Genomic DNA, 26072 nt, shown 5'->3' on the forward strand with positions numbered 1-26072 from the left:
ATCTGAAAAATGCTGTCAAGCAAACGGCCGAAGCTAATGTTCAGAGAAAACCAGAAGGAGGTTTTAATCCTGTGGCTGATTCCTTGCTGTTCCCCGCAGCCCTCGCTGAGTACCCAAACTGCAGCCCCTGCACCCTTCCGCCCACCTCGCACTCTCTGGCCTCCTGTTTCCAGCCCTGGAATTCTTCTGACAGAGTGGGACAAAGTCCTACCCAGAATATCTTTAAAATCACCCAGATTTGTTTGGAGAGGTAAAATAAGGGAAAATAAAATGAAATTCTAACTAACATGGTCAAACAGGGAAAGTGCTGAGCCAGTTCAGAAAAAAAAAACAAAAACAACAACAACAACAACAAAAACAGGTTAACTGCCATGAGGCTAATATTATCAATTATCTAGAGAATTAAAATTTTATTACTTGTGCTGATAATAATGAACCATTCTTATTAAGGAATTCTTTAGGATGTTCACATAGCAAAGTGCTCTCTTCCTTTCCTTGTGTCCAATTGTGTTTCAATAATGCTGACCTGTAACAACGGTCATGGTGCTTCTGCTTCTGCTGTGTTATCGGGTTTAAAAAACAAAAGGTTTTTAATCTATCATGATACTTTAGGATTGTGGATTTGAAAGCTGAAGCAGCTGTAACTCCATCATAAAGAGAGTAAACTGTTATCCGGGGAAATTAAGTGACAATGAACCCACAATCTGGAAAATTACACCAGTACTTATTTTTCCTGAAACACATTTGGTTATCCCCTAACTGTATTCTAGGGAGACCAAAGCTACACTTAAGACAAAATAGGACACCAGGGTGCCTGGGTGGCTCAGTCGGTTACATGTTCAACTCTTGCTTTTGGCTCAGGTCATAATCTCAGGGTCATGTGATCGAGCCCCACATTGAGGTCTGCTTAGAGGGCTCCGCACTGAGCTTGGAGCCTGCTTAAGATTCTCTCCCTCACTCTCTGCCCCTCCCCAATGTGTACTTGCTCTCTTTCTCTCTCTCTCTAAAAACAACAACAATAATAATAATAATAAATCAATTAAATAAAATCAGACAAAATAAGACATGGAGTAACCTGGAACATGAGAATATATTCATATGTGGGGCGCCTGGGCGTCTCCATCAATTAAACACCAGCCTTTGACTCAGGTCATAATCTCGGGGTCCTGGGATCCAGCCTCAGGCTCCCTGCTCAGTGGGGAGTCTGAGTCTCCCTTTCCCTCTCCACCGTCCCCACCGCCACTTACATTCTCTCTCTCTCTCAAATAAATAAGTAAAATCTTTAAAAAAAGAGTATAGTCATACATTAAAAGTACAGAACATAAAACAAAAAACAAGACATAAGGATACTTTTTTACTTAGAGAGAAGGTCTAACAACTGGGTCACAACAATGAGCATTACTCATCGTTGCATTACCTAATTCATTTTCAATATGTTTTTCAAATAGCTAAGAATAGTGCAGATTACTCATCCTTTATAAATACAATGCAGATGATGTTGTAACATGATAATATTCCTGGGGATTCATAAATTTGGTGACAGAAAATATCTAAGTCATCAGCCTTTTAAAAAATAGGATCTTCTGTTTTTCCAATACCTAACCATTAGAGAAAAAGTGAAGTCTCCTGATAAAGTAGCCAGGTCAAGGGAGGAAGGAATCAAGGTACAAACCTTAGTCCAAGGTCAGTGTGGTTGCACTGGTAGGTGAAAAGCCTCCCAGCTGCCCATTGTACTTCCTGTCCTTTTGTGCCATTAAACTTTGTACACTCGCAGCCATGGTAATCTTTCTATATCTAACCTCCTCATTTTCCTCTTCTGCATAAAATTCTTCCTTGCTTCCCCAATGCCTAGCTAATAAATTCCAAAATTTCATATGCTTACAAGCTGGATATACTTGTGCAAGCACTTACCATGCACCAAGCATTTTACATGAAAACACAGAAGCTGTAACAGGCGTGGAGTGTGATACAGACTATGTCTTGCAACACCCCCCATCCTAGCACCCAGATGCTTGTCTAAGTCCCGGGTGAAAGGGCTCCTTCCCTGCAGTCACAAAATCCACTGAGAGGCTCTCAGTATGGTGGTGTCACTCAGGCAAGAGGTGAATCCTGGCCCTCATGGGGCCAAAGGGATGACAGCACACTGAGCAGTGATCCACAACCTGCAGCCAGTCCAGACTTCAGGAAGGCCAAGGCACTCATCACTCATTGGTACTCCTGGTGACGCCATATTAGGCTTAGGCCATGGCGAGTTTAGCAGCATCCATTGGTGTCTTTGATGTAGGTATGGTTGCCAGAAAGCAAGTAAAAAAGGGTCCCTGGGTGACTCAGTCAGTTAAGCTGCTGCCTTTGGCTTAGGTCATGATCCCGGGGTCTTGGGCTCCAGCCCTGCATCGGGCTCCCTGATCAGCGGGGAGTGTGTTTCTCCTCCCTGTGCATCCTACCTCATGTTCTCTCTCTCTTTCTCAAATAAACAAATAAAATCTTTTTTTAAAAAGCAAGTAAAAATAGAAGAGTTCAGACAGCACAGAGAAGGCTTGGTTTTTCCAAGCAGGGGATTCCTCAGGGTTCCTAAAGGCCCATCAGGAGAAATCTATGGAACTATAGAACTACCATTGTTGCAGGTGGCAACAAAGTCAAAGAAATACATTCTTATTATAGTTATTAAGCAGTTTGGCCTTGGAAACATGGGTTACTCTTGTATCCACTATAAATTAAAGTGCTCTTAAAAATAAAATAGATGCCCTGTCCATTTGAAAAAAAAAATGAAGTACAGCAGTTTTACCTAATTATCTTGGTAATTAAATGACCAATGTAGATCACTTCAAGATCAAGGGGCCTAAATGAATTTGCCACAGATTATTTTAATGCAGACAGAGATAAACGTCCATGATACTCATTATTTTTCCAACTTGAATGATGCAGCTAGAGGGGTAGCTTAACAAAATAATAATCTCTATTTGATTTTGAAATGCAGAATTTTGCAGTAGGATTATCAAGTTTATCTTCCTAATTGCATGTTGCTGTTAAAAAAAAACCTAACAACATGAAAAGTGGCAAAGAGAAAACTACATTTAAATATCCTCAGGGTTAGGGTTTATTTTTTTAAATGATTAAAAAATAAATAACTGTAGTCAGGACCAAAAGCTTGAGACATAAATATTGACAGTAGAAGCCAACTGGTTAAATATAAATTTTCACACTGAATTAAGTGTTAAGAAATATGCATCATATGACACAGGAATGACTGTATTTGTTTAAGCACTTACTATGTGCCAGACATATTGTAAATAAGTATTATTTCCACTTTTTATAACAATGCTGCTAGGGAAGTATTACTAAACTCATTTTGCAGAAGAAGAAACTAAGACTCAGAAAACTTAGGTGACTTGTCCCCAGATGCTCACAGAGAACCCACTGTCAGCTGGATGACTGTGGTAGTGTGACTGCCTCCCACTTGCTCCCAGATTCTTATCTCAGGGTCTGCTTCTGAGAGCATGTAAACTAGAACAGCACAGACACGGATGTGTGTATAGGGGTGGGGGACAGAAGCTTAACTTAACTCAGAAGAAAGTAAAGGTAGATGAAGGTAGGGAGGACACTCTCCCAAAATGACAATATTTCAACAATTTTTTAAGGATCCAGGTTAAATGTCATTGTTAAGATCAAGATGAAAGGGGATTTGTGAAAATGGCATGAAAGCGAAACACTGAGACATGGGAAAGAAATAGGCAAAAGGTGGCACGTTTTATTCGTTCCCACCCCTGCAGCTACCCACATATGAATGTTTTCCTCTTTGCTCCAAAAGATAATTCCCTTAGACTCCGTCCACGTTGGAACATCGTATCAGGTACTATGCTCATTGTGTATCATATTCTCATTCGGGTTTGCAGGCTACATCTTTTTAAAATTCTCACGTTGTATAGATATTTTCTTATTTACAATGCAAATTAAGAAGGGTGCCAGCATCCAAAGAAACAACTATTTTAGGTGGAATGCAAATATATCTTAATCTGTTTTACACCAGATCTCTGGCTATCCCAGTGGCCTTTGCCCAACGGACTCCTGGTTTGATGATTTAGTTCTGCAGAATTTTGTGGCTATTGGGGGGGTGGAAAATAAGTTCTCTAGATAAAGGTGAATGGGACTTGCCAGTTAAATATTTGCTTGTATTTGAATTTGTTCTCATGGATCTTCCACGATGTATTTTTATGTTGAAAAGTTTACAGAGATGGAGAGATTTGCTGAATTAAAAAAAAAAAAACTATCTGACTAGTAATGAAAATATTGAATCTCGCTTTATGATGTTATTTAGGTTTTTTTAAAACTCTTCTGTGGAATGTAGAGATAATAATCTTCTATTATGTCCATTTTCCAGCGAGGAAGCTGCAGCAGAGAAAGGCTAAACAAGTGGTCAGTAGAGGTGGGTTTGGGAAATCTGTCCTGATAGGAATCGCATGAGTGTGGCCAAATGTTTTCACATAGTGGATAACCAGTGTCTTTTTCCACTTTGAAACATATTTATGTAAACTTTATAAACAGGATGTATCCAAATCTATAACACATAGACCCAACAGCTCTTGTTCACTTAGACCCATCCAATTTTGCTCATTCCAGAAGAGATCTGAGTATGTAATTGTAACATCATAATTATGTGTGTAATTCCCAGCTCTTCAAAACCTTGGTACCTAGTTGTGCCCTGTTTTGTTCTACTGGCTCATTCCTCCAGCGCAATAGGCACTTTATAACTATTTGCTTAGGTTGGATTTATACCCTCAAGTTTGAAGGCTGTGTATTTAAGACTGTTTGAAAGCATTTCCGTTCCTGGAACACGGAAGCTGGCAAGCTTTTTATGATAATTTATTTCTCCACCTGTTCCCCAAACATGCAAGAGAAATGGCTATCTTTTCATTCTTCTGGATTAGAAATGTTGGAACAACTACCCAGGCTAATTAATAAGGCACGATTATACTTTTTGAACCAAGGAGCCATGATAGGAATCAGATGAAAAGCTTCCTACAAGACATTCTAGATCAGACAAACTCATGAGCTCAGAACCAAGAATTCTCGCACATATTTCTGGATACTTCAGCGCTTGACGGGCATCTTGCCCAGAAAGCCTCATTTTTCTTTCAGCCCAATTACTATGGGCTGGGCTCTCCACATGCAAGTCTGCTTTGTCATATCATTTCCTCACCTCTACTATGAAGAATATTAAGAATTCTATGGATCCTTCCAGCCACCAAGGCTTAAATTATTTGTGTGATTAAACAAAAATTAGGTAGAGGGTGTTTTGTGACATTTCCAGATAAAGACCTGATCAGGGGTTGGGTATTGGCTATACTGCCCTGACCTGGGTTTAGAACATCTTTCCCCAGTCTCTGTCCTTTTCAGGCAATGCCATGTGATGGTTCAGTCAGTGAAAAGTCATTGAGCCCCCACTTTGGGCACCTCTTAGTGGTGAGTACAAAGATGAGTAAGTTCTCAATCAACAGGAACACACTGAAGAAGAAATACATGGGATGAGCAAAGAGCTACAGAAGGAAAGGTGAGGGAGAGAGACTTCTGTGAGTAAAGAACACAAAAATAAAATCTAAAGAAATGCATCAGAAATGGGACAGGTGCGAAGCGTTTCCTGTTGGAGCCAGTGGGATATAACACTGAACATGAAGGGTTCTGAATGTGGATCTAGACGTTTTAGGAAATAGGAAAGACTTGAGGTTTGAAGCTGGGAAGGATATCACCAAAACTGTACTATGAAAGGACTGAAGCGCAAGCAGAAATTAAGGGAGGGAGGTGGGAGGTCCAAGGGAGAAGGGTTAGGCTGATTAGCACAATGGTCTAAGCAGGAGGTGACAAGGGCCTGGGGCAGAATGGGTAGCAATCTGAAGGGTGGCAAGTGACAGTGGGAGCCACCACAACATGGCCACTCCCATTTCTGTGGTGTGTGTCTGTGGGGGGGAGCAGTGTGAATAAAGGAAAACATAAACAGATGAAGACCCAGTTCCCCAACCCGGTGATTCAGGGTATGTTGCCCTGAGATAAGGGAGGAAAGTATGAAAGTGCTCAATGAGTTTTGGACATCTTGAGATTAAGGTGACCATGGAACAACTGGGTAGATATCCACTTGGCAGGTAGCAATGCAAGTCCAGATTTCTAACAGATGCTGAAAAGTTAAGATCTGGTACTACTCCATTCAGTCAACCTCCACTCCTACTTCTACAAAACAGAAGCCTGTTGCCTAACCTAAACTAACCTAAAAGCCAGGGTGTGCTAAAAGTTTTACCTGTTCCTGACCCCTCCCCAGGATGCATTCCCATTCCCATTTTCTTGGTGGGGATGCTGCAGCTCAGAGACCTCGCATAGCATGGAGTCAGCAGTGAGGTGGCCGAGTTCCGATTCACAACATTATTTGCACATTTCACATCCACACAAAAAAGGGTAGCTTCTTCCCTTTTATTTCAGGGCTCCCGATATTAAGTACTACCATGCGTTCCTTTGTCCATTAATATCTATTCTCCTCTTCTGGTCTTCATTCATTCTACTTGACTCAAATCTCTCCCGTTCAGCCCCGGTTATATTTCGTGCCATTCCCCATCCCATCACTGCTCTTAACCCAGTTAGCTGTTCACTTGCTCATTAGAGAGGATTCCAAGATAGTGTAATTTCAGCTCCTGTGTTGTGAGTTCTGTCCACAAGCACACCAGGGTATGATACTTTGGATGAACTTTGGGCCATGTGGCCCACACACATCAGAACACATACTGGGTATCTAGCAGAACTGCTCTTCCTAATGGGACATGTCATCGCGGCACCAAATGCTCCCAAACAGAGCCTCACATGCTATTCAACTAAAAAGAAATAATTTTCTTCTCGTTAGCAATTTGGTGGCTACCTTTGATTTTTTTTTTTTTTTTTTTTTGCAATTTCTTGACTCTCCAGCAAAATGTCAAGTCATAAAACAGCTATCTATATTTCTCCATCTTTACTATGGAGATCATGCTCAAGTGGCTTTTCAATTTCTAGCCTCTAGCTCTCCATGGAAAGTTATATTTTCTAATTAATCATGTGTCTTGTGATTCTTGGTTAACTAGTTCTGAATCAGAAAATTCTATGCTCCATGTGTTAGGTCTCACACTTTGTTTCCCAGTACCTCTGCTAACTCTGAAGTCATAAATGAATTCTCACAGTGTGGCAGGTGAAAACTATTATTCTCCTTCCAGATGAGGAAGCAGCTGCCCAGAGTGGACTGTGACTCATTTAGCTCCCTAGATCTTTTTAATGAACCATTCACAGCCAACCTCCCTGGCCTCCAGGAGAGAAGAAACAGAGACATGCAGACTTCTTAAATAAGAACAGTGGGCATGTCAGAGAGAGAGGAGTGTTACCGCTCAAGAGATGGACCTAGAAGGAATGAATAGCTAGGCAGGCTGACCCTTAGGGAACTTTCTATTAGTCTGTTTACATATGGTCCTGGGGGAGAACTTCTCCTTTAAATCCAAACCATAGGACTGTTCTTTAGTGAAGTTTCTTTTGCTGTTGCTGCTCAAAGCTGGGGCTTGCTTTGCTGAGACCTCTTACCTTTCTTGCCTGCCTATACGATAGCAAGAAAAGCATGATTTCTTTCTGGTCCAGCTAACTGAATATGTAGGCAGAGGCCACATTATGTTCACCTATGTGATCCTAACATTCGAATAATGAATATATCTAAGATAGAATACTTGTAAAAGTAGTGAGATCCCTGTTTCTAGAGTTATTCAACCAGACCAGTATGGACGGTCTTTGGCCATGCAGCTGTCATTCATTGTATTATTTCTAAATTTCCCAATATTTTAAGGGCATTCTTATTCAAAGCAATTGCACCAATCCCAAATAGTTTAAAAATATATGTGACTAAATAATGCATGCTAGTCATCAAGTGACTGTTATGATTAGTTTAATATTCTGATTTTAATAATGATTGATCCTAGAAATTATTAAATGTCTTCAGGCCATTGTTTTTAATTACAAGTACCAGTCTATTAAGTGTTAATTGAACACCTACTGTATGTCAGAACCCAGGGATAAAAGGATGAGAAACACAGAGCCTGTCCTCAATAATTTACATTCTAGTGAGGGGGTTGTCTCCATTATTGGGAGTGAGGGATCACAGTCTAGTTATATAATTTCATTTTGTACCTCTGTTCCTCAGAACAGAGAATGTTTTCCTGGGGTTACTATGGGTTCTAAGAGGCCTATGTAGAAGTCCTCTTTGCAAACTAATGTTAGGAGAGAGGATCTTTAACTTCTGAGGTCACTCAAGTCTCTACTGTAATTGATCCAGCTGGGAAAAGCCTATGGCAGAAAAAGGAAGAAGGAGGAAGCCTGCAAGGTCACTTCAAAACCAACCTGAACCTGCACCCTTCCTTGCTAAAAATTCAGTGTAGATATACATACACCTTCACCCTAACCCCACCTCACTCGCACCTCCACATGCAGCACAATCCCAGCGAAGGGAAGGGCAAACCTTGCTCCACCCCTTAGTGACTGTCCTTTGGAGAAATGCAATATACGGCCTCCACTTAGACCCTGTTCTACCAGATTAGAGTCTGTTTCTAATCAAATGGAATTTAGGTTTAAACCGGAATTAGATTTGGGATTTACAGTCATTTCTACTTTCATTCATTTCGTAGATACCAGCCCTATCTCAGCCTAGCTTTAATCCAATGTACTTCGGAAGGAATTACACAGGAGTTGCCCATGAACCTGGGGTGGTGGTGGAGGGGGCTCTAACGCCTGGGTCCCTCTGAAAACCTCCAGTCTGGGTCAATCTTGACTTGCTTCGGGATCTTCGGCACTCACCGCCACCCTACAGCGACTGCCCTAGCCGTGGGATCCTAGCGTTTGCCCTTCTCGCGTTCATTGGACGCCGCCCTTCGTTCGGGAGAGGATTTCGCCACCAGCACCTCAGGCTTTCCCCGCGCACAGGCAGAATGAAAAGCGAAAGCCGTGGCAGCCGGGCCGAGGGGGCAGCCGAACGTGTGGCGTGCCCGCTGCTTCTGAATCCGCAGTGGCCGCAAGGGCTGCCACCGCATAGTGAGGACCCCGTCCTCAACTTTCAGCTCAAGTCGGGTACCCCGGAGGCCGCCGCAGCTCCGACGCGCCCTCCACTGCCGGCCCAGAGCCCTCAGGCTCCACGGCCCAGTGGCGCCCTCCCGCAGTGGGTCCCTGGCCACCCCACCTCCCGCGCAGCGCGCCTCCGGCTGGCCCGCCGGCCTAGCTCCCCAGCCTCGGGGCAAGACGCGCCCCAGGGAGTTCGGCTGCTCAGCAGCCCCAACTTCGGCTTCCCAAGTGACACGACGCCCTCCCTCGAGCGCGCGCCAGCCTACGCCAGCCTCCACCCGAGGTCCTTACAGCCCAGCCGCGGGAAAATGAAATGCCCTGCAAGGGGCGCTCCCCCGGATTTTGAAAAACCGCTTCATTCGCTCCGCGAGCGCCTTCATCCTCCACCCGCAACCTCTGGCCAGATGATTTTCACCTGGGCCGCGCCCAGGTGGAGGGGCTTGGGAGCTGGGGCGGGAGGAAAGGAGGCAGCAGCGTTGAGTTGCCGGGATGCAGCTGCGCGCCTCTTGCGACGAGGGGCTGACAGCCCTGCGGCTCGACTGAGCAGTGGGAGCGGGCTTCTGCGCCTCTGCCTCGCGGAGGACCGCACACGCTTACCCTCGCACACGCTTACACACACACACGCACACACTGCCTCCAGCACCCTCACCCCGCTAGCCCGGACGCGGAGGTCGGAGCCACTGGCCACTTTAAGGCAGGGGCTGAAACGCCCAGATAGAGGCAGAGGCTCTTTCCTCTCCAAGCTTTCACCATCCTAGGAGCTCCCCTCCACTGCCACCACAAGCACCCCCAATTTCCCAGAGCAGGAAAGCTCTGGCTTCTGAGATTCCCCTCCCTGAGCTAGCGGTTCAAGCTGCAGGGGGCGGGGATGGATTGAGGGAGCACTGGAAAGGGAGCCCGCGCTCACCTCCACCCTCTTCGAGGGGAACTGGCCAGCCCCACTCGCCTTTGGAGCACAACTAGGCGGCCAAGGCCGGACAGCCAGACCCCGGGACGCTCCAACTCCAGCGAGGGCAGGGAGAGTAGCGACAGCAGCAGCCGCTTCGCGCGTTGCAAAGGCACCGAATCTCCGAATAGGCTTAATCGCGGGCGCAGAGGGGTGGAGGCGCGAGGGGCGGAGGAGGAGTTGCTGGGGCCGAGAGGGATGACGTCCTCCAGCTCCTCGGGCTCGCAGGGACTAAAGATTCCTGCTCTCGCCCGGCCCAGCGCGCTCTCTCCAGGGCTTCGCAGAGGCGCCGCGCCCGGCTCCGCTGCGGCTCCCGAACCGCGCGCGTGGGGGCGATCCCGACCAGCTTGAACCAGGGGTGCAAGCCCTCTGGCCATCTCAGAGCACCTCTCTGCCTGTTCCTCGCCTTGGGGTGCCCGCTCCAGAGTCTCTGCCGATTCTAGGCAGGCAGGGGGAAGGCAGCCCCCGACCGGGCCAGCCTCGCCCCTTCCTCGCTTTCTCCCTCATCGACCTCGAGCCAAGGGCAGGCGCCCGCGCCCCGGCCCCTGCCCACCGGGCGAGCCGGTGTCCCGGCCTGCGCCCGGCTGCGAAGAGGGACAAGGCACCGCTAAGGAGAGGCGCTCACCTGGGTCACCCGAAGCCTTCCTCTCCAGTCCCTCCAGGAGCTCGTTCGCAGCCCCCAGGCACAACCTTCCTCCAAGAAAAAAAGTAGCGCAAGGGCACAAGAGAGGTAGAGCGGCTCACAGGTCCCTGCGCAGCGGCTTTTTCCTTCTGATTCTCCCGGATCCAGTCTCGGGTTCGGCGGCGGGAAAGGGCTGTCGGAGGCTGGAAGGGGCCGCCAGACCCGGGTTACTCCCGCGGCGGTGACGGCGGCACCTCCAAGTTGCCACCTGCAGCGCGCGTCGGGCGCCTGTGACAGCCCGCGCCGCTCTGCCCGCGCCGGCCGACCCTCCCCGCCCGCTGATTGGCTGCGCCCCGTTCCTGGGCGGTCCCGGCGCTCGGACCCGCCCCGCCCCGCTCCTCGCCGCCCTGCGGCGGGTTCGCGGAGTGAGTCTCCTTCCAGGCCTGCCTGGGCTTTACAGCCATCGAGTTTGGGGAGCTGCTCAGGCTTTGCAAGCAGGGGAGAATCCGTCACACGCACGAACACACACACAATTTTGTATAGGTTGGGGATTGGAGGAAAGAGAGAGCATTTTGAGAAACGCCCTTCGTGTGCCTTAAGAGGGACCTGGTTGTTACTCGGTGGTTTGTTTTTGTTTTTGTTTATGCTGGTATGAAATTTGTGCAATCTCTGATAAGAGTTAACCTCACAGCGGCAATCAGTGCGCGGGGATGTGAGCTAGAAAGTGGCTTGGGGGTTGTTTTCGCTTAAGCTTCACACAAAGTTCATTCGAAGCTTTCAAATGTGGAAGGTAAGTCCTGGAATCCCGTTTAGTTTCAGCACCTAAAAAGCCATCTGCCTCCGCTGTTGCCTGCAGTCCTGAAGGGCCCGGGTGCCAGCCAACCGCTTGCGGAATCCGGAGGATGGGAGTACAGGCAGTGACAGTTCACGCCCGGGCATATAAGAACCCTGTTTTGCACAACCCTTGGGCCTTTTAAGTAAACAAAGGAAACATTATTTTTCTTTCTCCTTCCTCTTGTTTTCAAGCGTGCTCTTCCCTCCGCCTGAGTACCACCTGAAGTTATGCTTTCCGGAAAGCTGATTTGGCAAAGTGTTCCAGAGGAGAAAAGCTATAAAAATAGGGAAAGTACCAGTCTGGAAAGCAGTCCAATCACCCAGAAACGTCTCACTCCTGGTGAATCTATGAGAAAGAGGTACATTGCCAAGTACCTTTTTGTTTGACAACATTTCAAAATGAACTTCCCAAATAGCACGTTTTATAGCCCATTGGGGAAACATCTATGTTTTGTCAGTGCAGGGGTGGCACTGTTAAGTGTGACAAAGCCTGCACACGCAAACTCACTTCTAACTGAGCTTTGTAAAATTCTCAGCAGGGAGAGGGAGGTGGAGAGGGGCTTTCCTAAAGGAAGTCAGAAGGTGAATCTTCACAGGACATACATGCTGGGGACAGCTGGAATCAGTCAAGAGGCCGTTCCCTGTCAACCGTTGCTAAGTAAATTGGGATGCCACTTTATAGCACCTGGCCAGATCGTAACATCTTGGATCCACTCTGGGGTTGAATAGCAAAAAATAAATAAATAAATAAAAATTTAAAAAAAAAATTCCCGTTTGTAGCCAGGTAGCACTGTTCAGAAGCAAAACAATCACAGAGATATTTCAATACTCCAGATTAAGTGCTTGCTGAATGAATTGCACTTTGACTTGGACTGGGTGAAACAAGGAGTAGAATGGAGGTGTGGCTCACTCAGATTTGAGTGCAGGTTGACTCAGTAAATGGAGGATTACCTGATCAAGTTGGGGGGGGGGGCGGGGCTTGGCGATAGGGAAGTCAAAAGTGGTCCCTGACCCAGATATGCATCTGATGTGTTTTCAGCCAGGTGAAGCACACACAACTGGATAAGATGCATTCTCCTAAGAGTAGGGAAGGAGCTATGACTCAAGTGAATGAGAAAGTTTAAAGGAAAGAGGGGAGGAATGAGAAAAAATGGAAAGAGACAGTTGGAGAGTCTAGAGACAGTGAGAGAAATCAATAAACATACTGATGGCTGAGTAGCTTTATGGTTTTAGCAGACAGAGGTTTGAAACCTGGTCCCAGCACTTCTGTATGTGATATGTCTGCTTCACATGTGGGACACATGGTTTGAGCTTCGTTCTCCTCGTTAGGGGATAAGGGTGTCTACCTGATAGAGCCATGCTAAGCATGAACTGAGATCACGCATCTGTAATGCTTGGCACAATGTTTTTGCATCTTGTATGCATTCAATAAATAGTAGCTATTTTTCTAAACTGTGTTCTAAAAAAGCACAACAATCCCCTAATCCTTTAGATATCTGTTTCTGATTGAATATTTCTATCAAGTGCTCCTCCTGCTTGTGCATTCCCTGTGATAAGAACCTCACTAACCCCGAGTTCATTTCATTTTCCTTGCTGAAGATGAGATGAGTGACAAATACCTTTTTTTTTTTTCACTCGTTGGTTCTGTTCTTATCCAGGGTAGTCATACAGATGTCTAAAATCTATCCCATAAGAAATCCCTCCAAATTGCTTAAGACAAATAATAGATCCACTGTGTGCCTTCTTTTGTCCAAGCCAAACATGTCCTGCCCTTCAGCCTCTCCCTTGCTGTAGTTTCACAATTTTTCACTGTCTTACCCTCCGGATTGTTCGTGACCTCTTTAAAATAAAAACACAGCTCTCCAGACCAGTCCTTCCAGAAAAAAACAAAAAACAAAAAACAAAACAGAACAAAACAAAAACAACCAACAACAAAACAAAAAGCCCGACCAAAAACCCTCTTTTTCAACGTGCTGCTGGAGGTACAGCCTGCATTTTTGTATACATTTTGAATGGGCAATTAACTCTCGGGACCTATTGAGTTGCCTGTTAGCTAAAACTCATAAATCTTTTTCAGATATTACTGTTTGTTCAGAACTTTGGGGGGTCATATTGTTGTCCTTCACTTTTTCCTTTGAAGTCCCTTTTTAATGATTTATCTTGAAATAATTCCAAACCTACAAAAATATGGAAAAAATGGTACAGAGAACTCCTATGTCCTTCTCTCCTCGTTTCCCCTATTGTTATCATTTTGCATTTGATATCTCTCACTTTCTCTCGATAGGTAGACAGACAGATACTCACGATCTATGTTCTTTAACTAAGCCATGTAGGAGCAAGTGCAGACATGATTCCCATCATCCTTAAATACTCCAGTGTATAAATATTTCTCCCAAAACAGGATTCTGTCCTACATAAGCACAATGTGTGCAACCAATCCATAGAACACATTCAAATTTCACCAAATTTTCCAAGATGTTCCTTTTTCATTTCTGGTTCAGAACGCAATCCAAGATCCACATTACATTTAGTTGACATGTCTTTTGATTCCCCTTTAATCTGCTACAGTTCTGCAGTCTTTCCCTGTCTTCCTTGCCCTTCCTTGAGAGTTTTAAAAACCATATGATCTTCATTCTATAGATTTCATGGATCTCAAGCTGGGTCTACCTGATGGTTCTTCCTGTCCAAAGCAGGTCCTGCATTCTTGTCAGGAATATCAAAGAAAGGATGATGCTGTGCTCAGATGTACATTTCCATTAAAAGGCAAATGATGTCAAACCATCCCTCCATTGTGATGTTAATTTAACCTTGATCACCTAGATTGGCAGGCACTGGAATTCTCCCATATCAAGTCACCATTTTCCACCTTGGCAATCAATCCCCTTGGCATTTTATAAGAATATACTCCAAGGCTATACCAATATTCTGTTCCTCATCTAATCTGCTCTGAGCCTTCTTTGGAGACATTGATGACTCCCACACAAATCAGCCTCCACTATGATTGTCAAACGACAGTCTTCCATTTGCATCAATCCCTTGGCATTTATGAATTGGCGTTCTTCTGTAGAAATCTTCCCTTCCCTGCATTTAGTTATGTCAGTGCAGACTTATCAATTTTTATTTTATTCAATGAGTTGTATTCTGCTACCTTCATTATTTATTTTGATGCTCACAGGGTCCCAGATTTGGCCAGAGGGTGTCTTTTCTGCCTGGTTCTTAAGGTCCCTCTGTCCCCATTATTCTTGGGCACCTTCTTACTTTCTGGCACATCAAAATGTTCCAGGCTCATTTTGTACTCTCCTTGCTCCAGCCCTGGGATCAGCCAGCTCTCCAAGGAGCCCTGGCTTCTTTTAATGGAGGAAGACATTTAGAAACAGGACCTGGGCACCCAGTGTACTCACTGCCACCAACCTGTCATAACCTCTAGGCTCTCTTAGCGGAAAGAACAAGGAAATAAATCATACATGTTCATACACAAGCACACACATACACATACACACACTTAGGTCTGTTTCTGTGTGTACATGTATGTATTCTTTCTCTATGGAACCACATAGAAATATATATCCATGTAAACATATAGAGATAGATCTCTATCTCTATATCTGTGTCTATACCTGTATCTAGATCTATATCATGAGTTAATACCTTCAATTCCAACCCAACACATCAGGATTCTTTATAGCCCTTGTCCTTTCTATATTTATAAATCTTTTCTCTGTTAGAGAGAAACCTGACTCCCATTACCCTCAGAATATTGACTTATATGCTCCGGCTTGCATTATGTAACAATCTTCTGACCACATTGGCCACCTCAACCAGCCTCCCGTTGTAGCTGCCCCACGGCACTTCTGCCCCCTGGGTCCCTGGGTCCACTGGAGCCTTTTTTTATCTCAGTCTCCCAGGTCCCTGGTGTTGCTGGCAGCTTCTGACCATAACTTGCCAGGACAATGACGTTTCTCCCCTTGCAGTTGTTCGGGTCAAATCCTGAAGTCAGCCTTAATGATACCCTTTCTCTCACATCCCATATCTAATCTGTAGTAAATTCTATTTGTTCTACCTTCAGCTAGGTCCAAAATCCAATTCCTTTTCACCACCTCTGCCATTACTACCCTGGCTCAGGTCAATATTATCTCTGTCTTGATTATTGTAATAAGTCCCTAACTAGTTCCCCTGTGTTGATTCTGGCTTTCCTAAAGACTACCATCAGCCCAGTGGCCTCAATAATAATTTTCAAAAATATAAGTCATATTTTGCTTCCTTGCTCAATGGTTCCTACCTTATAGAAATAAAAAGCCCAAATCCTAACAGATCCTCCCCTTGGCTTTGGTATCTCCCTTTCCTCAACTCCTGCTGTTCTCCATCTTCAGCCCCCACTCCATCTTGCTCCCAGAACACACCAGGCATCCCCCCTCCCTCTACCTGAGCCACTCTTCCTCGGGTGTCTCTGTAACTCCTACCACCCCCAGGTCTTTTCTCAAATGTGTCTTCCTCCATGAAGACTTCTTTGGGTACCATATTTAAAATTGCACTTCCTTCTTCCCATTCACATTCTCTCTCTCACTGTGTGTATTACAGTCCAACATAGTATGTGTTGTCTCTATTTGTATACAGTCTTCCCCTACCCATTGCCTTGACTAGGAACTCCATGAAAAGGGGCATTTTCACCTCCTTCTGTACTGCTCCATCTCTAGTACCTATATCAGGACCTGATATATACAATAGACCATCCACAACTATTTGTTAAATGAATGGATGAAATGACAAAAACACATAAGTATATTTACGACCGACTACAGATACATCTACATGCTAATGGTTGCCAATGCAACTGAAGAGATCAAAGGCAAATAGCTTAACTGGAAAGGTTTCACAGACATAAAGCAGAGTGTAGCAAGAGGTTACCAAAAACATAAAGATAGAGAAAAGATTCTGTGTTTGATGACTATCAAGTAGAGTAGGTAATCTTGAAAAAAAAGTGTTGTTGGGTTTCAATTGACCATTTATTGAGCAAATGACTAGATTACATACCACTAGGCCTTAAAATTTAAAGTTCTACAAATATTTCCAAACATATTCTTTAAAATCATGTAGTCTATTAAAAGGATTTTAGACACTTCCTCTTGTGAAATGAAAGTCTCTTGGAGCAAAAAGAACTCATTAAAGGAGCTCACAATAATTCAAACTTAACACCTTCTCCTCCTTCTCCTTCTCCTCCTCCTCCTCCTTCTTCCCCTTCCTCCTCCTCCTCTTTTCCTTCTTCTCTTTCTCCTCCTTCTCCTCCTCCTCCTCCTCTTCCTCCTCCTCCTTCTTCTGGTGGCAGTTTGGCTCACAAAGGAAATTAATCCCCTTCTTGTATTTTTTAAGCCCTGTGTCCAGCTTGGTCCTTGATAAGCCAAAAGTTCTTAGAAAATGTTTGTGCAAAATGAAATGGAACCCTATACACATGGGACAAACTTTCAGCGTCGATTTGTCCTCATATTTTCAATGTACCTTATTCTGCATGCTTGAGAAGACTCAGTGCACATTTGAGAACTGTTTAGAAAGCACTTTCACTTGAGGCCAGTCCTACAATTATTTAATGACTGAGCTTGGAGACAACACGTAAGATATAGTGATTTATATTTGGAATTGCAGAAATAATTGTTTATTTCATTCATTTTCATTCATTATTTCATTCATTCATTTTCCATAAATCCCACCCCCATACAATTTCTAGGTAGCTATTTCCATAAAACTCAGTGGGTTGAATGAAATAGATAATTCTGATAGAAATGTTAGGTGTTCTAATTTTTAAAAGTTTTCAGCTCATCCTGAATGGAAAAAGGAGACAGTAGGAAAGAGAGTTATTTCTCTTAAATTTATCTCATTAGTGTGTAGCTTTCAAAATGAATTTTTGGACTCTGCAAAAATAGCTATCTGGTTTATGAATTAAGTTTCTTTTGAAAGGAAGACCTTTCCGTGTTTTCTCGAAGGAGCCATCATTGCTAACACAATAGTTGGCAAAACCCATCGCCGGCAATCCATGCCCACTGATGCAAGACCTGGAGACTTCTCTTTGCAGGCATAAATCTTTTCTTCCTGATGCTGGTGTTCTGCTGCTGAAACTTCAAAATGTTAAGCAAAAAAGTCAAATAAAGTTATGATTTCTTGAAATGCCTTCCAAGTTCCTCTCTAGTGCTGTTTCTTTACTTGCTGTGTGATCTCAACATTAACCTCTTTGAATTTCAATTTCCTTATATAAATTGGGAATGGCATGGAATAGGTCAGATTACTTACATAGCGTGATGGCAGAAGGTTAAAAAATGGTGTTGATGTGAAGCCTGTCCTTCTTTAAAATTTTCATTCAGATACTCCTATAATTCTAACCAGCTTTCTCTTAAGTGAAGTCCTATTCTAATCCTTAAAACTATTGAATCTTCTGTGATTTCTCTGTACTCCAGAATTTATTACAGTTGCTATGACATGAACTAGCCCCAGAATGATCTTCCTTCCTTTCTTTCTTTTTCTTTCTTTCTTTCCTTCTTTCTTTCCTTCCTTCCTTCTTTCTTTCTTTCTTTCTTTCTTCCTTTCATCTCTAAATTATAATGAAAGTTTAACTAAGTTGCTGAGAGCAGAAAGTTCCAGAGTAAGCGCTGCCCTTTGCAGCAAAATATCAAACAACAATGACTGATCAATAAACCTTCCACATAACTGCAGATCATAAACTCATTGTAAAGATTGAGGGCTTGACGTTTCCTTGTTCTTTGCTTGATGCACGTCAGCCCATGAAAAAGAGCACTCTAGATGCAGAAACTGTTTAGGTTATTTCTGATCTGGGGCGAAGTATGCAAACTCAGCAATAAGCAGAAGTTAATTATCTGAAAAGTGAATTCTTTGCCAAATTTTATAAAGCAAGAAGTTTTCAAAATACAGTGTAAGACTGATTTAAAGTTGGCTGTTAACATCTGTATCACCTTAAGCCAATGCTGATAACTGGACTAAATATTAATCTGATTTCTATTTTTTTTTTTTTTCTTTAAAACCAGAACCACATTCTCTGCTATGAAGATGCACCTACTGGTGGTTAGTGATATTTATTTTCATTAACTGAGATTTAGTGAATTTTTATTTTTACTATACAGGATTACTAAGTATCTTTCAGTCAGCTGAACACTAGGACCAGAGTCCCAGTTTCTAAAGAAAGTGACCACTTTCTTCAATTAACTTGGAGTCTATTGGCTCCATTTTTGTTAAGGTGTTGGGTAATGATCTTATCGTTTATTGTATTTGAGGTTTAAGTGCAAGGCTGCTGCTAACCCAAAGGTTGCCTTTCCTAAAATCTAGGAAAAGACAAGGCTTCTAGCAGAACCCATCCCTGCAAACACACCTCTCCTTTGTACCAGGGCAAGAAGTTGGCTGAATCCTAGCACTCACTGGCCACCTCGTGCTGCTCAGGGCCTGAAAAGTTAGTATCTGTATGCTCACGTCCTAGTGAAATCTAAAAGAAGTGAATTATGCTTGACAGGTCTCTGCTTTGATTGTCTTCAGGAACTCCATCCTGGCTAGTAGCCCCTGAGTTTGTTTGTGGTAACAGCAGCTTGAACTTCCTCTCCCTGAAGTCATGTTCAGGGAAGAGAAAGAAGAGGAAAACCTTGGCAAAACAGAATGGGCTAGAATAAGGCTTTGTGGTTGGGTAGACTTGGCGTAGATCAAAACCAGATATTCCCTGGATGGAATTATTACCTATTCAATGCATCACTAGAATCGTCTCATGAAATCAGCTGTGGTCCATTTAGGCCAAGGCAAATGACTGGCCAGTGTTTTTTGGACAGAATTCTATAACCTTGACTGCAAGGCTCCAGGACCGTGCTAGTCTCCATCTCTGGTCTAACACTAGCTTTGATGATCTAGAAAGTTGTTCAGGTGGTGAGGTCGTCCCTTGGAGTATGGGCACACACAGAACTTTGCTAGAGTCACAAGAAGGGATTTGGTAGAGGTGTGGCTCACAGGTCTCTGAACTATGAAGGGATTCTTCCCAACTGTCAGAACCCAAGTTATGAGTAGTTCCTAAGTAGATACTGTACCAGTGACACTCCCAAGGGAGGGATTTGCCCCAGAGATTTGCTCCATCATCAGTTTTTAAGAAAACTTTTTAGTGTTGTCTTGTTTCTCATGCCATTTATCCATAAAAGAACCATGCTTACTTTAAAGTGTAAGCCAGGATTCAAAAATGTGTAAGAAAAGGACATTGCTCCCAGCATTTCAACTTTTAAACCTGTGTTGACACACAGCAAGGATTCCTGGGGGATCTTGAGTCACCTAGAGACCTGTCAGGTATGACCAGACCTACCTCCAGATCCACTTTCAATGCACCCACCTCTTCCATCACCTCTAGTTTCCAAACCCCCATCTGCCTTCTCCAGCCTTTCAGAGCCTCCTAAAGGCTGTCCTGCTTTCCTTTCCAGCCCTGCTGCCTTCCGGCACATTCCTCTCATACCAACCTGAGGAATCTCTCCTTCCCTTAGTACTTTTCAATGACCTTCCATTCACCTCAGATAACATTTTAAAAAAGCCTCAGGGAAACCCATCTGGGATGGCCACTGCCTACCTGGCAACTGCACCCCCTCCCACCTCGCTTTGCCCCAGTGGTGCCTCACTCTGCCTTTCAGGATTGCCATGGGCGCTCCCACCTCTAGGCCTTCCTCACCCTCTGTTTTACTCCCCAGACTCCTCTATTCCCAGCTCTTCATCTTGCCAAAGCTTATTCATCCTGCAAGATCCAACTTAAGATAGACTTTCTCTGAGAAGACTTGCCTTTCTTTGTACCTCTCCATTTAAATTAGATTCCACACAACCTTGGGGACACACCCCCAACCCGCAGTTATCATTCAGTATCGATTGATTGATGTTGACTGATGTCCTTCCCTGAAGAGACTGTTAAGTTCCCTGAAGGCAAGGACTGGGAGGGTTTCTTTGACTCTATCCACAATCTAGACAGAAGCTATTCTGCGTGGTTCTGTTGCCCAGATCTGGAGCCAGATTGCCTGGGGTGGATTCTAGCTCTGTCCTTCCGACCTGGGATAAGTGACCCAGCACTCTTGTTTGTCAACTTCCTTCTGTGCAAAAAGGGGTTCCTGAAGTAGTACTCCACTGGATTTCCTTATCTGTAAATGGGAATTCTGGTAGATTCTTTCCATAGGGGGAAATTGTGAGGCTTTATTTATTTCATAGTGTAAAGTACTAGAAAAATTCTATGATAAACTGTGTTAGGGATGCCTGGGTGGCTCTGTCGGTGGTTAACCAACTGCCTTCAGCTCAGGTCATGATCCTGGGGTCCTGGGATCCAGTCCTGCCTCAGGCTCCCTGCTCAGTGGGGAGTCTGCTTCTCCCTCTGCCTGTCCTCTCCCCCTGCTTGTACTTACTCTGTCTCTCTCTCTCTCTCTGACCAAAAATAAATATATAAATAACAATTAAAATTAAAAATTAATAAAAATAAGTAATTAAGAAAACAATGTTAGTTATTTTAGCAGGCAACTCAGTTAATATTTTTGACAGAATTAATTCATTCATAAAGCTTTGGTGACAGATTTCCTCCTCATTTTGGACAATTCGTCCTTGATTCAAATGATGTAAAACAATACTGAGAAAATAAAATTCTCTCACTTAACATAATTAAGAATGACAACTTTCCCTTCATCAAGAAAGATATCACAAACAATACTGAAAGTGCCAAATCGGCAACATATGTATATTCAGACGTTGAAATGGATATTTTTTGATACTTTCTTTGCCTTTCCTTCCCGATCCAGGCCCATAATGATGACTCAGGTAGGATCCCAGATCCCGATCCAGGCCCATAATGATGACTCAGGTAGGATCCCAATTCTTTTTTCTCCCCTAAGCTTTATTGAAATATAATTGACATATAACATTATGCAAATTTAGGGTGTATAACATGATGATGTGATACATGTCCATACTGTGAAATATTTACCGCAATAAGATTAGTTAACATATCCTTCACTTCACAGAATTACCATTTATTGTTGTCATGGTGAGAACATTAAAGCTCTACCCTCATAGCAACTTTCAAGTATACAGCTCACTACTGTTAACTATAGTCACCGGGCTGTGCCTTAAATCCCTGGAACTTATTCAACTTACAACTGCAAGTTTGTGACCTTTGATCAATACCTTCCCATTTCCCCCACCCCTCAGCTCCTGCCAACCCTCATTCTACTCTGTTTCTGTTTTCTATTAGTTCAATTTTTTAGAGTCTACATATAAGTGAGATCATACAGTATTTGCCTTTCTGTCTGATTTACTTCACTTAACATAGTGCCCTCATAGTCCATCCATGTTGTCACAGATAAGATTTCCTTCTTTTTAAATTAGTAGAATAATATTTCAATGTCTATAAATATGGAATACAACAAAATATACATATATTTATATTGTAAGATATCATATATATATATACATAATATGACATATTTATTTACTTATCCATCCAACTGTCAATGGACACTTGGGTTATTTTTGTGTTTCTGCTATTGTGAATAATGCTACAGTGAACACCACACCGGAGGGCAGATATCTCTTCAAGATAATAATTTCACTTTCTTTGAATATATACCTCGAAATAAGATTGCTGGATAGTATAGTAGTTTTACTTTTAACTTTTTGGGAAGCTTCCATACTGTTTTCCACAGTGGCTGCACCAATTTATATTCCCACCAGCAGGGCACGAGGGCTCCCTTTTCTCCACATCCCTGCTGACATTTGTTGTCTCTCCTATTTTTGAGCCATTCTAACAGGTGTGTGTTTCCCTGATGATGAGTGATGTGTGACAGCTCTTTATGTACTTGTTAACCATTTGTATGACTTCTTTGCAGAAAGATCAATTCAAGTCCTCTGGTCATATTTTAATCAGAATATTTATTTATTTATTTATTTATTTATGTTTTGCTTTTGAGTTGTAGGAGTTCTTTATATATTTTAGATATTAACCCCCTTATCAGATGTATGGTTTGCAAATACTTACTCCCATTCTATAAGTTGCTTTCTCATTTTTGTTGACTTTTTTTTTCTGTGCAGAAGCTTTTTAGTTTGATGTGGTCCTACTTAATTGATTTTTGCCTATTGTCTTTTATTGTCTTCTAGTATCATAATCTAAAAGAATCATTGTCAAGACTTATGTCAAGAAGATTTTTTCCTTTATTTTATTCTATGAGTTTTCTGGTTTCTGGTCTTACATTCATGTCCTTTATCTATTTTGAGTTAATTTTTGTGAGTGGTGTAGTTTCACTCTTTTACATGTGGATATCCGGTTTCCCTACCATTTACTGAGGATATTGCTTTTTTCCCATTGAGTATTCTTGGATTCTTTGTCAAATATTTGTTGGCCATGTATGGGTGGATTTATTTCTGGGCTCTCAATGTTGTCCCATTGGTCTATGTGTCTGTTTTTATGATAATAACAATGTTGTTTTGATTATTATAGATTTGTCATGACATTTGAAATTAGTAAATCAAACTTGGCACTTATTTGAAGGAATAATTGAATAAAAATCTGGAAAACCTCTGTTAATAAAGACAAGAGATATTTTGTTCTTTTTTTCCAGTAATTTTTATTATAATCACAATGTATTTATTAGGGATATGGCCATAGAGAAAATGTAAGAGTTGCCAACTTCCTGACTGATGTCAGGAAAACTTGCCTCAAGTAATATTAGCTACTTAAATGTTTGGTCTCTCTTCTTTAAATGAATGTACCCATTACATGAATTGAAAGAACAGTGACAAATATTGTTTGTTTCTACTCAAACCTTACCTCTCTGTGGTTGTAATGCCTCTTTTTAAGTCACTGCGTCTTTATGGTTATTTTCCATGTAAGCCCATCATTCATCCCAACAGATTTACCATTTTGTGCTTCACCAAGTTTAGAAAAATAATTGTGACCCTTACGCTAATATAGCCTATTATGTTAGAATGGCTTTTCTAATAATATACTGAGCCATGATTTGGATATGTAATCATTACCTTAGAATTGGGCAAAATAATACAGAGTTTTGTAAATGCCAGTATACCATATCCTAGACTCTTTTTTATTATTTTATGAAAAAAAAATGTAAGTATGTGTAGACTTCTCACTGAATATTGAAGAATAATATCCCTGGTTTTTGAAGGCAAATAGTTTACAAATTCTCCCAGGTCATGAGTTAGTTGCCTGCTTTACTAAGTGTTAAAAAGGCTTTTGTACATAAAATTACATCTTAATTTAGTGAATCAAACCCGTACCTATTTTGGTTGGAAGATTGGAACATAATTAATGTCTTGAGTTGTTGGCTGGTTTACCCTTGGCAGACTAAATTTAGATGCCTAGAGCCATTTTATACTAAAGGCCATTTTATTTGCTATTTGATAAGTCCCATTTTTTTTCTTTAAAACAAGCCTGTATATCTTGGGGCACACGTGGGGTCTCAGTCCGTTAAGCATCTTCCTTTGGCTCAGGCTCAGGTCATGATCTCAGGGTCCCGGGATGGAGCCTTTGGCAATTTCCTCTTCAGTGGGGAGCGTGCTTCTTTCTCTCCCTCAATCCCTCTCCCACTTGTGTTTTCTTTCTCTCTCTCAAATAAATAAATAAAATCTTTTTTAAAAAAATAAAATAAGCTTATATATCTTTCTACAGCTTCCCATTCCCCATTTCCTACTATCTAAATTCACTATTTTAAATTTCTGACAAGTTTATGCTTATATATACATATTTAAATATAAAAGGAGAGTTCTATTGCATATACTGCTTGATAACCTGATTCTTTTCACTTAATAAGTATCGTGAAAACCTTGCCACTCAATAAGTACAATTTTTACTTATTTTTTTAAAATGATAGCCCTGTTTCTGAGGTCATATTTCTCAAGGGCTCAAGTGTTAAAATACTGACTTTGCAAATCAATATCTAGGTATGAGTCCAAACAGTTCAAACAGCTGCACAAATGTGGCCGTCAAACAGGGATACTAAGTATTCGTCTTACAAAGTGCTAGGTTCTGCAAATAGCTCCCCAGTAGCCCAGGGCAGTCCAGGGTGCAAAAGTCTGTTGTTCATAATTTGATCAATTTTATAACACCTACATATATAGTGATTAAAATAATCTTCTTGTTCAAAGTACAGCTGTAGATCCACTTTACTGCCCAAATATAGATTCCCACTTGCTGAGATCAGGCTATATCAAATGTAGTTTGGCACATTCTCTCTGCCTAACCCCAGAAATCGTCTTGATTTGGAGAGCAAATTTGGAGTGGTTTTTCTTTACTGCAGCTTGAACACCCTCCCAACCCCACTTTTTTATTGTGTTATTAAAAACTCCTCTTGTTTTATTGTACTTCACTTCACTGCTTCACAGATATTGTATGTGTGTGAATATTTGTGTATATATATTTTTTCTTTTTTTTTTAATTTTTTTTAAAGATTTTATTTATTTATTTGACAGAGAGAGATCACAAGTAGGCAGAGAGGCAGGCAGAGAGAGAGAGGGAAGCAGACTCCCTGATGAGCAGAGAGCCCGATGCGGGGCTCGATCCCAGGACCCTGAGATCATGACCTGAGCCGAAGGCAGCGGCTTAACCCACTGAGCCACCCAGGCGCCCCTCTTTTTTTTTTTTTTTTTAAGCAAATTGAAGATTTGTGGTAACTCTCCATCAAGCAAGTTTTTTGCCATTTTTCCAACAGCATTTACTCTCTTCTTGTCTCTGGGTCACATTTTGGTAATTCTTGCAGTATTTGAAACGTTTCCATTTTACGTCTGTTAAAGTTATCTGTGATCAGTGATCTTGGATGTTACTATTGTAATTATTTTGTGGCAGTGCAACCATGCCCATATAACATAGCAAACTTAATAGACATACTGTGTGTTCGGACTGCTCTAACAACCAACCAGCCTTTCTCCCATCTCTCTTTTCCACAGGGTTGCTGCCCTCTTGAGACACAACATTATTGAAATTAGGCCAGTTAATAACCTTACAATGGCCTGTAAGTGTTCACATGAGAGGAGAAGTCACATGTCTCTCACTTTAAATAAAAAATTAGAAATAATTAAGCTTAGTGAGGAAGGCATGTCGAAATCCAAGATAGCCTGAAAGCTAGGCCTCTTGTGCCAAACAGTTAGCCAAGTTGTGAATGCAAAGGAAAAGTTCTTGAAAGATATTAGAAGGGCTACTCCACTGAATACATGAATGATAAGAAAGCAAAACAGCCTCATTGGTATATGGAAAAAGTTTAGTGGTTTGGATACAAGATCAAACCAGCCACAATATTCTCTTAAGCGAAAGCCTACTGCAGAGCAAAGCCCTAACTCTCTTCAACTCTATTGAGGTTCATAAGCTTTAAGGAAAGAAGCCATTTCCATGACATCAAAGTGCAAGGTCAAGCAGCGAGTGTTGATGCAGAAGGTGCAGTTAGATGTGTGCAGATCTAACTAGGATGACTCAGGATAATCCTGCTGACACACACTCTCTTTCTCTCTCTCATTTATTTTATTTGAGAGAGAGAGAGAGAGAGAGAGCATGAGTGGGAGGGGCAGAGGGAG

The 26072-nt window shown here is 42.5% G+C and overlaps 1 protein-coding gene across 1 annotated transcript in view; it reads right to left on the reverse strand.

Moving 5' to 3' along the window:
* Window positions 1-10972, reverse strand: part of EPB41L3 (erythrocyte membrane protein band 4.1 like 3) — a 238773-nt gene extending 227801 nt beyond the window's left edge. Inside the window, exon 1 of the mRNA XM_047696617.1 lies at window positions 10674-10972. The gene's annotated coding sequence lies outside the window, so the exon portion shown is untranslated. The remainder of the gene's footprint in view (window positions 1-10673) is intronic.
* Between the last annotated feature and the right edge of the window lie 15100 nt (window positions 10973-26072).

This window comes from Lutra lutra, chromosome 12 (genome assembly GCF_902655055.1).
Source record: "Lutra lutra chromosome 12, mLutLut1.2, whole genome shotgun sequence".
Classification (NCBI taxonomy): domain Eukaryota; kingdom Metazoa; phylum Chordata; class Mammalia; order Carnivora; family Mustelidae; genus Lutra; species Lutra lutra.